Source organism: Labeo rohita, chromosome 1 (assembly GCF_022985175.1).
Source record: "Labeo rohita strain BAU-BD-2019 chromosome 1, IGBB_LRoh.1.0, whole genome shotgun sequence".
NCBI classification, from domain to species: Eukaryota; Metazoa; Chordata; class Actinopteri; order Cypriniformes; family Cyprinidae; genus Labeo; species Labeo rohita.
Genome location: NC_066869.1, coordinates 10,127,458 through 10,143,909, shown reverse-complemented (window position 1 = coordinate 10,143,909; position 16,452 = coordinate 10,127,458). Strand labels below are relative to the sequence as shown.

General features: G+C 38.4%; 1 pseudogene across 1 annotated transcript; it reads right to left on the bottom strand.

Moving 5' to 3' along the window:
• Positions 1-2,358: 2,358 nt before the first annotated feature.
• LOC127165183 (complement C3-like) lies at positions 2,359-16,361 on the bottom strand (annotated as a pseudogene). Its single transcript, XR_007827750.1, has 32 exons — positions 16,194-16,361; positions 15,945-16,065; positions 15,760-15,875; positions 15,497-15,643; positions 15,185-15,388; positions 14,897-15,092; positions 14,583-14,810; positions 14,033-14,230; positions 13,696-13,798; positions 13,142-13,230; positions 12,898-13,037; positions 12,440-12,652; positions 12,261-12,321; positions 11,966-12,049; positions 9,557-9,760; positions 9,307-9,382; positions 8,985-9,144; positions 7,639-7,734; positions 7,367-7,523; positions 7,007-7,170; positions 6,750-6,908; positions 6,481-6,540; positions 6,317-6,404; positions 6,108-6,156; positions 5,627-5,717; positions 4,976-5,065; positions 4,469-4,574; positions 3,740-3,829; positions 3,569-3,649; positions 3,230-3,313; positions 2,950-3,083; positions 2,359-2,638 (listed from the first exon to the last, which is right to left on the bottom strand). The product of XR_007827750.1 is annotated as a complement C3-like (transcript).
• Positions 16,362-16,452: the final 91 nt, after the last annotated feature.

Sequence of the window (16,452 nt, the reverse complement as noted above, 5' to 3'; positions counted from 1 at the left end):
AATCGATTTTTGAACAGTTTGCTCTCATTATGCAATTAGAGAGCTACTAGTTAGAAATCTGCTACTAGTTTTTCCAAACTAGTACTAGTTGATGAACTTTTTGCAGCTTAGAATTTGCTGACTTCCCGTTTTGTCAAGTTATTTCACAACCATATCTGCACCTTCATATGCAAACCCACAGCAAACCTGAAAGTACAGACCACAATTTCTCAATAGGCAAAAGTTTCGATAAAATTGTTTGTTTTATGTGTTGACCTTTACAGATAGAGGAGCTCTCCAACGTAACCGAAAAGTACATTTTCAGCTTGAATGTCTTGTCGACATGTAAAACAAAGTTAGAAACATGAATCCATCCACCAACCCTTAAATATGACTTTCAAAATCATTATGATGGCCCCCAAATGTTAGTTCTACACTGTAAAAAATAAAAAACAATTTGTTGAGAACATTTCAAGTCACACTTTGTTTGAGCTGACTGAATTTAAAATTGTAAGGCAGCCAGGTTACAAATTATTTTAAGTTGACTCAACAAATTGTTTTTTACGGTGTATGTACTGTTAGGGGGCCTCCAGGAACATAGCTCATCTAAACACATACGATGTGAAAGCTAATTTCTGCTTTACTGCATTTCAGGCATTTATTAAATGAAGCTTGTGAAAACATATGGATGGTGATGATTCCGATGAACGTGTTCATGACGATATCTTGAATCTTTAACATCCAAATGTCCTCATCCAACTGATACCTCAATCATACAGAGGAGTGTTAAACATAATGGTTCAAGCTCCTTAAGGGTCCTGCTAGCGTGTTTACAGGAAGTGAAGTCGTGGCTTACACAAAATTTTCTGGCCTTAAATGAGAATAAAACCGAAGTAATATTGTTTGGTCTAAGTGATTTCTATGATTTAGGTGATTTTGACTTTGGCAACTTAAGTTTTTATGTCTCCCCTTGTGTGAAAAATCTAGGTGTTCTGTTTGATTCAGGTCTCAAGTTCGATAAACAGATTAATTCTGTTGTTAATTAACAGCAGTTATACAAGCAGCAAAAATTACAGTTTATCTGTTTTATTAATACTAAAAATGTGTATATTATGCTGTAAACAATTGTAACATTAGTTAAAAGTAAGTTCAAAAGTAGGTAAAGGAGAGTCCACTTCCAGAACAACAATTTCCAGATAATCTACTCACCCCCTTGTCATCCAAGATGTTCATGTCTTTCTTTCTTCAGTCGTAAATAAATTGTGTTTTTTGAGGAAAACATTTCAGGATTTTTCTCCATATAATGGACTGATACGATGCCCTGAGTTGCGACTTCAAACAATCCCAAATCCGTCATATAGGGTATGTCGAAAAACTCTGATCGTATTTTTTCCATCAACTTCAAAATTGGCCTGTATTGCTGTTTTACATTTTTGTTAAGGGTGTTTGATCTTCTTTGCATGTTGCACTTTGCAAAGACTGGGTTGGTACTTCTGCAGCGATGTGCGTGTTGAGGGAGAAACTACGATCGTATTTCGAGTTTTTCAACATACCCTAACTGTCTTGAGTCAGAATACACAGAGTTCAATGAGAGCAAGACAAGATGAGCGTTTGAGATTAGAAAGTATTTAAATTGTATTTTTTAAATGAAAATAACTGATCGTTACACTAGATAAGACCCTTCTTCCTCAGCTGGGATCGTTTACAACCGCATATGGGATCGTTTGAAGCTGTATTTAAACTGCATTTTGGAAGTTCAAAATCAGGGCACCATATCAGTCCATTACATGGAGAAAAATCCTGAAATGTTTTCCTCAAAAAACACAATTTCTTTACAACTGAAGAAAGAAAGACATGAACATCTTGGATGACAAGGGGGTGAGTACATTATCTGTAAATTCTTGTTCTGGAAGTGGACATCTCCTTTAAAGTAGGCTACAAGAGTTGTAAAATAAAGTTTTTTTCTTACTATTTCAACACTGTAAAATATTTCACAGAATACTACGTACAATACCACAATAATACATGTTTAATGTCAAGATCCTACACCCGCTGCTGGACTGACTCAAAAAGTTTCATTCTCTTGTAGGTTTTTCAGAAAAACTTGCATTAGATAAAACTTATTTTTTCCGTTTTTCAGGCAATATTTAACATTTGCTTTCTCAACATATTACTCTATCCCTCCTTAACCTTTCATTCTGAACTTGAACTCTCACATTTTCTGCACTCAAGAGTGGGCGGAGCGACGTCATCATCGGGTCTAATCTGATTGATCTTTTTTTCATCCGCAATGTCTTCAAAAAATTGCAAAAGTATTTCACAAAATTGCTAATGTTGGACTTGTAATTCAGAATGACAAAAGAATAATGCACTCCAATATGAACATATTCAATTTTTATTCAGTCTGTATTTTTTGTTTAAAGTACTTTGGATAAAGCAATAATATGAAGATTAATGGAAAGTTTGCAGGAGTTGACATTTACATTTCTATAATCAACAAATGTCGGTTATATGATTATGTAGCACATCCTTCTTTGAGAAGTCTATTCTGGAGCTCAGAAATGCCAACGTATCGGTCCCTGTGTTCTCGAGTTTGGCTTTCCTGTCTTGTAGGCCAGTATTCAACCCAGGTATGCTCTCCAAAGATGTACTGAAGACTAAAAACAACAGAAAGTCAAAACATAAAAAGCAAACTTAGCTACACATGCATCATGTCCACTATAAGGGTCAGAATAAAATAGGGATACTTAAAAAAGAGAACTATTTTTTAAAATCATATTCATGTTGGTTATATACATGTTGCAAGCACTTGTATACATTTTACATACAAAAAATTGACACCATTTTTTAACATATTGTTCTTGCAATGAAAAAAAAAAAACAGCCGTCTGCCTTCAAAATAACATTCAACATATGAACACTCTACAGACTTTATAGCTATTTGCAAACACAGACTGGACACCTACCTCCCCCCCCGAACAATGGCAGGTCAACAGATTTGCCCATGATAAGGTACGACTTGTCTTTTACCAGTCCTAAATGTTCTCTGCAGCTGGGACGAGCCAGAAATTTTCTCACTTTCCCCTCAACATCCTCATCAGTGCCTACAGGACAGAACTGCATTTAGGAAACACTTCTACTGTGATGCAGTGTAGCCTACTGACTGCATTTAACCGGAATCAGACACATTTCAGATGCATTTCATGATCAGTGGAGAAACATGGAGGGAATAACGATAAATAAACCGTACCTTCTTTCAGCACCTCCTCCACCTTCAAGTCGTAGATGTCAGAGCCTTTTTTCAGATCCATCCCCACCACTTTGACTTTATAAACTGTCAGACATATTATATTGTCATCTCCATGTAGAACTATTAGGCTTAGGTCAAACATTTTTATTGCAATCGTACAAGGGTTAAAAGTAATATTTCAAACACATCCAAAATTGTGATCATTTATTCCCTCATGTTGTTCTACACTTTGTTCTACACACTGTCACAGGACAATGGAGCATTAAGGTAGAACAAAATGAATAAATAATAAATCTCTGTCATAAACATGAATTAACACACAGGACTGAATGTGTTTACCATAATCCATGCCAGATTCACAGGCTTTGGCGAAACGCTCATCATCATCGATATGGTTTTTGTTCTGGTAACTACAGCTTTCTGTGTTTAGAGAAGTTGATAATGTTCATACACGCAGGGAACCAAACTAAATTAAATATTTTATAAACTATTACTTGTGCATGATAATACCTTCTGCACACTGGCACAGGTCTCCTTTACACAGTCTGTATAGAGCGCCATCTTCCCTCTCAGGGTGGAAGAACTTTGTACAGCGTTTATCTAAAACACACACACGCACACAAAAAGGTCAAATAGACATGATTCATCAAATGCAAATTAATTAATCAAAGTAATCTTAATTTATGTTGTCTTTTTTCTGTTTGTTATTTTTTCCTGGAATATAAGTTACTTCATCATCTTTTCCAAAGTGACTTATTTAATGCAATTATCGTCAAGCACACAAAACATGCACAAAGTCCGCGCGTGTTTGGACTGATGACAAATGAGTTATGCAAGCCAAAAGTTTTTTTGTATAGCACATTTCATACGGCCGCTAGTTTATTTTTTAATTAACATGTTTAGCATGTTGTTTATAATTCATGTTGTTTATAATAACTGCCACCATATTTTATGTTGGTTTTATACTTGTATTTATCATTTCTTTTCTGCATAGCATTATTTTTAAATAATTTTTTGGTCCCCATGAGGAAACAAGCTTATAAATCACACACAAAGTCTTTTGAAAATCTAAAACTGCAGAAAGTTTTGTGTGAGGGGTAAGTTTAGGGGTATGGAGACAGAAAATGCAGTTTGTACAGTAGAAAAACCATAATGTCTATGGAATGTCCCCACAAACAATGGAAACCTGTATGTATATGTGTGTGCGTGTGTGTTTGTGCACATGTGCCAACAGCTCACCTGGTGAGTAATATTCATATATTGTGACTGCAGCAGGTTGTAGCAGACCCACATCAATCATCTTGTGCATTCTGAAGACAATTCTTTGTGACTCTCTACGCAAAACCTTATAAAACAGAAACCAAAGAAAAAAATTGATTACATGTCATATTGCACGCTGGAAATGGTCCATGTTAACATATGCACAAGCAACAGGTAATTAGGAAAAACAGAAAAAAAAAAAAAATGCTGCATATCTGACAGAAAACAAAATAAAATGTAAATTAGTTACACATATGTGTGCGCGTGTGTGTGTGAGTGAAATATGATTGTAATATGTTGGTCACACTGTACACAACATTGTACATGCAATGACATGGAACCTTATCGGTGTGCACTTGTTTTATATTAATGAGCACTTTGTCAGCCAATCAGAAACAAGAATTCAAGCACATACTTTTCCGGTCACAAGAAGGTGTGATTAAAGATGTTTACAGCATCATTGGGATTCACAGTTTGGTGAAATACCTTATCCAAGTATAGGATGAGGGATCCTCGCTCTGAGAGCACTTTGTCCATCTCAAATTTCTGAACATATCTCTCCTTTCCTGTGGACAACTGACGGAAAGGGAAATAAGAAATAAATCAATATTTTATGTGATCAAAATCCTTTGAACTAGAAAACAACAGTGTTAAAATGCTGCACAATTCATCAATGACGAAACAAAATTTCTGCTGTAAAGCAGCTCAGATAACAGTGTCATGATTCAGCTCAATTCAGTCCAGTGTGGTTTTAGTGCAGTTCATCTGTGTCTAAGTTACAAATTTTATAAAAATGAGTTAAATTCAGCCTCTACAGGCTGAACCTCTACAAAACACAACAGTGTTGTTATTTAGTGAAGGTCAGTTCTATATTGTTTCAATTCAGTTCAATAACAATGTTGATATTGCAGTTAGTGACATTATCAATTCAGTTATTTTCTTTCAAAGTTTGTTTGATGGACTCAGCAGAACTTAACAGGCTACATAATGCTAAAGAACTGCACTAGCTATAGCTGTGTTTAGATTAGCACAGCTACTGTAGTGACGTTGGAGTATTTTTAATAGACAATGTCAGATTATTTCAGACATATTATAACATTCAAGGTTTGCTAGTTTGTTAGTTTATCATCACAATACCTCTTCCAGATCTCTGTCATCCACAGTAAATCCCGTCGGTATGCCAATATCCAGAATAGTCATGGTGGCATCGCTTTTATCACTTTTGTAGCTGTGAAGATGGAGATCAAGAGCAGATTTTATTCATTATTTGGAGGTTTGCTTCATCTACTCAGTCTGCCTTTGAGGCTGTTTTCACACTAGAGCTTTTGGTGTGAACCAGAGTCCTTTTGATCTCAGAATTGTTATATTGTAGTAACACAGAGCTGTTTGTCTCCGAATAAACTGTCTTTGTAATGCATGTCAGAATAAAGTGAAAATGTTGGAGTCATTATCTAGTCACAACAGCTAGTACTTATGTTCATGACACTAGCATACTTGGGCTCCAACCAGTTAAACAAACCAAGTGTGAAAACAGCCATAATGAGCACATGCTGATAAATTAAAAACAAGATGGTTTCTAGGCATAACAATAAACTTATTAAAAGAGATAATCACATACTAAAAATCCATAGTCAGCTTGTAAGATTTAAGGGCTCCTCTGTGTTTTGCTAAAGGAAAAAAATAAATAAATAAGAATTAATAATATATATATATATATATATATATATATATATATATAATTAAAACCAACAACCAACACATAATGTTTTGTAGGTTTTATTTTAGCTCTGAATGTATGCCACAGAAAGGGAATGAACTCAATCTTACTTTCAGGGTCTTCCTCCATTTTAACAGTCAGATCAAAGAATTCACAGTCAGACTTCTCAGCAGGTCTGGCATAGTACAGCGTCAGAACCTGAAAACAGCAGCACGTCTCAGATGAGATGTTCAAACCCTTTAATCTAGCTAAATAAACACTGATGGGCACTCACTGAAAGAGTGGCTGTTCCAGTTCCTCTAGCAGTTACATTGAAGTCTTTGTTTATGTCCATCTGTTGAATGAACGCAGATGCACTCGAGTCATCAGAATAATCAAATACATGAAGTAACAGCCTGAAGATTTCACTGACCACACAAGACTACTGATGTAAACAATTCAAAATGATTGATGACAAACAACTAAACTCGCACAATCCAACAAAAACACACAACTGACATGAGAAGCAAACAGTGTGAATCTAGTAGATGCGTTACTTCTTACCTTGTCTGACCGGGTAAGATGCTTATTATCATTTTTGATAGTATATTTGACAGGTTTGCTTCTTCCTGCCACAGACAGCTCCACCTCCAGATTAAAGTTTTGTCGGTCATTCACCTGTGTGCGATACTCTGCCACGGCCTGGAACACCATGATTGTCGCCTAGAAAAGACAGAAAAGCATTCCAACCTTGTCCTGCAGTATCAGTCCTACACTTATTCTGGTGTTTATCACAGTCTAATGATGAGGTATTGGTGTACCTGTGTGGTGCCTGATCCTCCATAGTGAGACTGTTGTTTGCCCAGCCAGTGCACTGCCTCTCCTGCTCTATCAAAGTCTTTTGCCTTCACAAGTGCCAACACAGCATACGCCGTCGCCTCTAGTGAGTGATGATGCTGTCCAGGGACAGTCCAGGACACACCGGCTGTTTCAAACACAAAACATCCATAGAAACGGTTTTGGCTTGCTGTTCCCTCTCTATCTGTTCCATTAGCATTACGGACATTAACAAGCAGCTATCATGACACCACAAAACCTCTGCAATTCTTCTATTGTTTTCACTTGGGTCTGAGTGAGAACTCTTTTGCAACTCTTTTTGATGACTCGTTGACTTAACTGACCTTCTAGTTTGGTCGAATGCTTCATCAAGATGTCTTTATTGAGTTTGCCGACATTGGCCATGGCATAGGACGTCATCGCAACAGCGTAAGGATTGGTCAGTTTTGGAAAGCGACCTTCCAAGAAGGCAACAGCCTTCCTGATACTTTCATGCAGACTCTATAAAAGTGTATGTACGATGTTAAAACCATGAGGAAGAGGGTATAATAAAAGCGACTGCTCATTCTTAATAGTTTTGGTAAACACAATGGTGGAAGAGAAGAGGTGTCCTTACACTAACTGATGCAGCACAGATCTCACTGCCCTCTTGCATGGCAATCACAACAAAAGCCGTCAGAGAGACTTCAGCATCTTTGCCTCGTACATCACCCTGGAATAAAGCAAAAATAAACAGAATATCATGAGTAAATGTGTTTTATTATTAAATCAGCAAAGTTTGATAAAAGAGCTTGCTCAAATATTTTTCCAGGCATATAGGACTGCAGGGATTAGAAGCAGCGTTTTCCCTATGCTAGATCTGCTCTCTTTCAAACTGTGAAAATGCATGATAATCACAGACTGTGCAAGTTCACTTGGTAAAATTTTTGCGTTCCCCCCACAAACTGTACATTTCACCAACATTTTACGTTCCTCCAAGAAACTACAGTCACTCGCAAATCTTTTTTTGCATTCCCCTGAGAAACTTTGTTCGCTCAATAAACTTTTGCGTTTCCCCAAGAAACTTTGCATTTGCTCAAACTTTTATGTTCCCCTAAAAAATTTAATGTGCTCCTCTAAAACATTTGTGTTCCCCTGAGAAATTTACATTCACCGAAGAAGCTTTTGCATTCTCCTTAAGAAATTTTTCGTTCACTCACCAAACCTTTGCATTCTACTGTGAAACTGTTAATTCGACAAACTTTTGCATCTAGAAACCTTGTTTTGTGTTTTTTTTTTTTCTCCCATCACCCTGTCCCCTTAGGGCTTTTTATCATACAGATGTGCAAGGGAAATTTAAACTTATTTTAAATGCATTATTAATTTACACATTACAGTTTTTCTGAAATGCTAAAAAAAACATTTTTTCTTTTAAACCATCACTCATTTTCTCAAAACCTTAAACACAAATCCAAATCTGTCTATCTATTCTCTTCACACTCTTCTGTACCTCTCAGATTAACAGATGCACCCATGCCTTCTGTGCACTTTCAACTGGCTTATATTTTGTATATTTAAATATTTCGAAACAAATGTGAAGAATTCTGAATTATTGTGTGTAAACAATGACAGTCATGTTGCAGTTGTGCTTAACTTTTGCTTTCTTGTGTTTAGTGTTTTGCATCACAAGTTTATCACAGAGCAAACTGTGTCTTAGTGAGTGAGAATGTGTTTAGAGTTTTGCAAAAAGAGTGCATGAGATATGCAAACAGTGTCTAAACTGCCTAAACTTGTTTAAGGTTTTGCAGAAAGAGTGATTTATTTGACAAATTGGTTTAGGCTATTGGGAATTTGGTTTAGAGAATGGAGTTTAATGTTTTAGCAATTGTGAAAAACTGTAATTGTAGTGCAGTTCTACTGCTAGCTGCCATTTCTGTTCTCCTTCACAGACGAGTTTAAATCGTGTGCCATAGTGACACTTACCACCATCTCTCCATGAATTACAAATGCATCTTCTTTGAAGGAGCCGTCCGGCAGTTGTTTGTGAAGAACCAGCCACTTGAGAGCGCTGCAGAGTACATTTTCATCTATAACAACAAGGTTATTAGCCATGGCGAAGACTTTGGACACATATGCCGTCAGCCTTGAATAGACAGAAACAAATGCAAATTAATTAAAAAGTATAAGCTTGCATCCAATAATCTTAATAATGATAAATCATCATCATCATCATCATCATCATCATCAATTATTACAAGAGAAACTGGGAATGAAAATAAATCAAATCTGATTTAAATTTAAATACCATGTGCTGCTTGGCCTTTCTTTCCACGCAGCATAGGATCCATCTGTTTTACGGTAACCCAGCTGCCGCTGATAACCTTAATACAAAAGAATAAAGAAAGAATTTATATATTTTTTAATTATTTATATTTTTTATCTATATATTTTTTCTGTTTTTGATTCAAAGTCTTCACAAGAGCATCTTGGAGAGTACTTTAAGATTTTATTCCAAATCACAGTTGCATTCTTTATAGATGTTGTGTCCTGCTAACCAGTGTTGATATGGGTAATGGCTTCATTACGGCGCTCCATGCCAACAGCCTCCCACTGGTTTGTGCTGTCCAGATAATGAGTGGCAATGAGAGGTAGAGTCATATAGATCATGTTCTGTTCTCCACAGCCACTGGGTTGGACAATAAGACGACCCATGAAGTCTCCACTGATGGCCTGTTCAACGGTCTGAGTGATCTCTTCACCTGGAGAGATGAAAGAGAGAACGCAGGCTGAAAATTATTATTTTATTATTATTTATTTATTTATTTTAAGCTGGACATGCGCTAAAAGTTATCTTTTCCGTGTTAAGCCTTTTACACACTGCACGATTTTAGCAATCCTATAAGATCATTGCTGATCACACTGTGGATTTAATACGTTTTAGTGCCATGTCATGTTGATTTCATGTCGTATTTTGTGGGCGACCTGGAGGCTCATGCAGGGCAGACACAGAGCGGAGAGAAGGAAGGCCTCCAGGGCGGATCAGGGAGCTCTGGAAGCCATGGTGGGTCAGGAGCTCGGGAAGCCATGGCGGATCAGGAAGCTCAGGGAGCCATGGCGGATCAGGGAGCTCAGGAAGCCATGGTGGGTCATGGAGCTCGGGGAGCCATGGCGGATCAGGGAGCTTGGGGAGCCACAGCGGAGCACACAGTCCAGGAGGTCATGGCGGATCAGGGAGCTCGGGGAGCCACGGTGGAGCATACAGTCCGGGAGGCCATGGTGGATCAGGGAGTTTGGGGAGCCACGGCGGAGCATACAGTCCGAGAGGCCATGGCAGATCAGGGAGCTCGAGGAGCCACGGCGGATCACACAGTCCGGGAGGCCATGACGGAGCAGATAGTTCATGCATATGCCCCAACCCCCCCCCCCAACAACTACAAGCCCCGGAGAATACATGAGGACCGGGCTTTGGAGGGCGTGGGCTCTGGGGGGCGCTCTGGGGGGCGCTGTGGAGGGCTGGGCGGGACCAGCGGAGACGTAGGAGAAGGAGAGAGGGCACAGGAGGGCAAAACCAACAAAACAATCCACAGGGGTGTGACAGCCCTGTGATGATCAGGCTGAATTTCTGACACTGGCAGAAAATTATCATAGACTTTTAGGGGTGTGACGAGACACTTATCCCACGAGACGAGACGAGACACGAGACTGGGTTCGACGAGATTTTTAAACTTTTCTTAAAAAATACTCAATGATTAAATATATAGGGAAAATAGTCTTTTATTCAACTGAAAAAGACAAAATGCAAAAAAAAAATGTAGGTGCATTTTGAACTCTATGAAATTAAACTTCCATTTTAATTAATTATATGCAGTAATAAACAACATTTGAACAAGAGCTTCACGATTCTGGATAAATTGAGAATCCCAGTTTTTAATAAATTGGAGAGCATGATTCTCTCACGATTCTGGAGAAAAAGATTAGAAACCTAAACAAAATAACGTAATTTACTAGTGGTTCTGACAATCTGTTTATTGCTTAAGTATTTTAAACACATATATTCATTTAAACAAAACAATACATTCAATGAAGGGAGTCAGTGTCTCGCTTCATTAAGACCTGTTGACTAATGGAATCTCCTGAATGAATGATTCAATGACATGTTTTAAACGGGCAGCTGTCGCCACCTCCTGGCGGAAGAGGTTAAGCGTTACTATACATACAAGATAGTTTTGTTTTGATCGCTACTAGAGACAATAAGTGTTTATACCCAAACTATAAACTTTCATCCCAGTACTTCTGTTATTTAAATGTCTGTAACACAGAAATAGTGATTATAGTGTGGATGAAAAGACTGTTTGTGTTGCTATTTCTGCGTTCACATTTACCCCGACCCTCTGATTCATTAACATGGGCAGCGACAAAACGTGCTTCTCACGCTCCACTGACACTCGCGATGTGAAACAGTCCGAATAGACATAGTTAAATCGTTGTCATTCAGGAATAAGATCGTGTGGGTGTTTGAATCGAGATCTCCATATTTTAAGGATTAATCGTGCAGCTCTAATGTAAACACTGCAAAATGTTTTACAAGGACTTCCTCACGAGATCTCGCGAGATCCGACTGGTCTCGCGAGACACATCAGATCTGGTCACATCCCTATAGACTTTCTTTGATCGCAAGACCGTGACAACAGCTGTCTTTGAACCTTTCTCACTGTACGACATAGGACCACAGATTAGGAGCCAAGTTCACAGAAATTGCTACGATTGTTTGTCTGGGAAAGCCAATAATCCTGCAGTGTGTTTTGAGGCTTAAATCAGAGTTTTGTCCTTATCAGCTACTACAGCGATACGCATTAAGAGACACGGGTCTCGTTAAGTGCAGTGTCATGGAAAAAAACAGACATTGCCTCTATTAAAAAAAAAAAAAAAAGTAATTAATTCATTGTAAACGTCTTTTTCCTTACCAGTAATTGAGATGTAGGTGTTAGCAGGTGTGTCTGGAACCCAGTCAGGTGGTATTTCGGATCTAAGAATTGCAGGTTTCTCCCCTGATCCATTTGGAAATGAGAAATAGAGAAGAACAGCAAAATAGAGCAAAATGAGTCACTTGCTGATCACATTTCGTATGTTTTTTTGTAATGATATTCATAAATGTTTTTGTCTTGACTGGATGAAAGTAAAATCACATTAATTCATTGTTTTGGTTTGTTTTGTCTGTGTGAATGGATGCAAGTTTCTGTGGTTCACAGTAGATCGCACCATTCTTAACAGGATTGAGCTCCACTTTTCCTCTTTCTAATTGAGTCAGCACACCCTCAGGCTGAAAGAGAAAGAGAGTGTCAACTACCTCTAGTTTATTTATTCAAAATGGCAAACATCTGTAGGTGAAATGAATGACTAAATAAAATGAAAGTGACAGAAAAGTGCATCAGACGTACCACCACTTTCAGTGGCTTTCTCACTCCATCAGTGTAAACAGCATCATATGCAGAGGCTTTCACTTCAATCATATGTTTTCCCGAAGTCATGGGAATAATCACGTATGATGCACTTGTGCTGGATCCTTTGTCAACATTTACTATTGTCCTGTATTTGCCTTTCTTACTGGCAGAGCTGCAAACATCTTCTGTCTCCATGAACTCCACACGCACCTGGAGAAAACGGGAGAACGAGACTTAAATCGCTTAAATATCTAGAGGAATCTGTCTCCAAAATAAATGTGTGATGATAGAGGATATTTCTGTTTTAGGACAGGACATTATCCTACACTTTTCTTCAGTTTGAGTCAAAGCAGCTTAGGGATCTAAATTATTTGGTTACTACAATCCACATGGCTACAATGTTCAGAAGAAAAAAAAAAAAAGTGAACACATTTTTAATATTAAGTCCAATCTACCTTCTGCTTCTTTGGGGTGTAATTGTGAATAATGGCCTTGATTTCTAGTTGTTCACCACGCACAGCAGAGTAAGGGATCTTGAGGTCAATAAAAAGCTGTTTAAAAACGACCAACTCCTCAGGTTCTGCCACACAGATGCCTTTGAGGAGAAACAAAGTAACACAGAAGGTCTTGAAGCAACAGCTCCTGGATTATGATGATGTTTTTCAGACCATGTATTTTGCATTTGCCGTTTCAACTTACCAAGTGTTGGTGACAGACTGACAGCCAGTATCTGCCAGGTAGTAATAGAGTCTTTCAGGTAGAGCACTTTTTCTGTGGTTGGTGTTTGACTGGATATATGTGAGATATTACCAACATGGAATATGAGAAATGACAAGTAATAGGAACTGTTTAAGTACAGTTCTAGCACTTGTTTACCATCTAAATTCATACCAGGCGAATAAAGGATCATAAGCTGAGTGGCCTGGAGGCATTATGTTCTTAAGGCTGGAATACACTACACAATTTTTGAATGCTTCATTCCTTTCCATTGTTTACCACTACTGACATTAGTGGATGTCACTGCATGCAGTTGAGCATTGAAAAAAAAGGAAAAATTCTAGAACAGGGCTGCCCAAACTCAGCCATTAGGGACCATGTCCTGCAGAGGTTAGCTCTAACTTGCCTCAGCATAATATCAAAAATAACTGAGAAATGAAGTATGTTCTTTGTTGCCGGCTCATGTCAAATGAGATAATGCTGCTTATTCACTGCCGGTCATTTGTCTAAGACTTCTCAGAATGTCTCCTACTCACCACTTATCGCATAGATCAACCTCCTCCCAGAGCCAGCTCTCAGGGAACTGCGTACGTGACACTATGTCCTCAGAGTCTGTGTAAAAGTCGTCGTCATCATCACCTGTTTTTAAACACAAGATTTTTAAAAACAATAAGGATGAGGGAAAAACACCCTTTCATCATTATTCTTTCTGATGACCATCAAGATCAAAATGCTGGTGTCAGTCAAGGTACCAGATCCTTGCTGCTTCTTCATCATGCAAGTTTGAGTGAAAACAGGATGCTGCATTTTCATATACATTTATATCATGCATTGTTTGCTTCTGCTAGTGGAGCCATCGTTTCATATACTTACTACGAGCCAGAATCATCTCGCTCTCTTCGGCCTTCATGCCTTTGCGGGTTTTCATCTCGTTGCAGCAGTGTAGGAAGGCCTTGGCACACTCTGGCCCATCGACAATGTACGTGGCTCTTCGTTCACATGTGTAGCCAAGTATATTATCCTTCATTCCATCAACACAGCACTGCTTCAGATCACCAGAGTATTTACCAGCTAAGAAGAGAGCATTAGTGTAGAACAGTGAGGGGAGTAGGAGAACTACGGTGCTCCCTAAAACATGAATTTGTGGTTAAGAAGTGAAGTGACCTAAACGAGAGGGCTCTGTATCTTGAACACAGTAAAGGCCCTGATATACTTCATGTGAAATCAAAGAACAAACTGCTGTTTGAAAAAGATCGCCAAAACAAACTTCGCACTTTGCTGTGATCACATGCTTTCTTAACTGCTGTTTTCTGACCGCTGTCATTTCTGTTGTGTTGTTTCATTCATCTAATCATTTTCAAGCAAAGAACAACAACAAAATATCAGGGACTTAAAGCCCAGAAGATCCTTCCTGACTTCTTACCCAGTGTAACAGTGATCTGTTGGAGACTCTCAGCTCTTCGTTTTCTCTTTGCAGGGGTGGGACAATTAGATACTAGAAGACAATTCATTTGAATAAATTAGTTTACTGCAAACAGGATCTCTGAGTCAGTTAAGGACATGGTCAGCCTTCAGACCAACTCTAGCTCCAGGACAGTTATCTGACTGACCTCATCTCCTGTGAACATCTTGTCCTTCACTTTAAGCTGAGCTGAGATCAAAACAATAAGATCTGTTTAAAAAAAAATAAAAAATAGACTAAGTTTAATTCTCAGCTACATCATTGTGATGGTAAACCCACCTTTCCCATGCAGGTGTCCTTCACATCGACCCAGACTGAATCAGACACCACCTCAGATGAGCCCACGTGGTAATAAGCCACAAAGCGGAATGACGGGACCATGTCTTTGGTTACAGTTAGAGACAGAGACACTAAAGATTGTCCTCTTCGCTTAAACCTGTCTGCTTGAACGATCTGACCTTTACTCAAGATCTGAAAATGAAGCAGATGAAGACACTTAAGCAACAGATTGTATACTTCATAAAATCTCATCTTTTTTGAATCATGGTTTGACTGTCCCTCACCATGTAGGTGAAATCTTGATCTCTCACTCCTGGACTTCTTCCTAAGTTCAGGCTGACTTTCATTTGATCACCGATCTGAAGCTCTGCAGCCCCAATGCCGATGTGCAGGTAGTTGTTGGAGCCGCCTTTGGGCTTGTAGGCCTGAGCTGTCATCTTCTTCACTGCCTGCTGATCATTGCTTAATTGTGGATCTCTGGTCTTTGCCTGGAATGAAAAAATATTATTTTCTGAACATCTGTTAGCTGATCTGTCTTCCCTTAAATCACCAGTAAAACTGACTGAACATCAGTCTGTTGAGATGGCAGGTCTTACAGTGATCTCCAGTGTGGAAGAGCCTCCCGGAGTGTTGACGGTAACCTTTGCAATGCCGTTGTCTCTTGTTTGACCTCTGATCCCTCCAGGATTGACCTCCACTTCCACATTTTTAGCAGGTGTTTGGTCAGGATTTGTTACATAGACCTTTATGCAAAACCCAGGTCAAAAAAAAAAATATAGAATGATGCAAGAGATAATTTAAAGCCAAAATCCCAACATTCCCACTGTGTTCTTTTTTGCTTTTGGTCAAAGTTCTATACCGAGATGTCGAAGGGCATCCCAGGTTTGAAGTAATGTGGTGTTCTTCTGAAGTGGATGGTGTACGGTGACGTCACAATCTGAATGCCTTTCTTGTGTGCTTCCACCATTTCACTGCCTGATTAGCTTCTCATATATAATCACATATTGCATATAAAAATGTGCATTAAGATCTGTTGAGTCTTACCACTTTCTGTTAAAAGACTGACAGAAACATAGATTGATTGTCCAACCAGCTGGTTAATGTTTGGAAAGGTCTTAATGATCATCTGGTTGGTCAGTTCTGCAGTACCCTCTCCTTGAATGATCTATTCACATATGAGAAAGACAGCATCAGAATCGGTCTACAACATGCAGTTATTTTTTTCTTTTTTAAACTACTTATTTAGTCCTAGGTGAGGTGAAATGATATTGCAAGATGTTTAAAGTCTCTCACCTGAACTTTTTGCAGAGAGGAAGGAATGCTTGTTTTCTTATTTTCACTTTTGATCACACCAAACGTCACAAATGCATTTCCCTCCACCTTCTGTCCAAACAGGTACCTATAAAAGCACATCCAGTTTTAATTAAAATTTACTTCAGTTGGTGTAACCTAATAATGTCTGGTTCATTCAGTTATATTCAATAATTTTGTATATCAACTTGAATAAAATCAGTTTATTTAAATGTTACATTTACCTCAGTTTACCTGACAA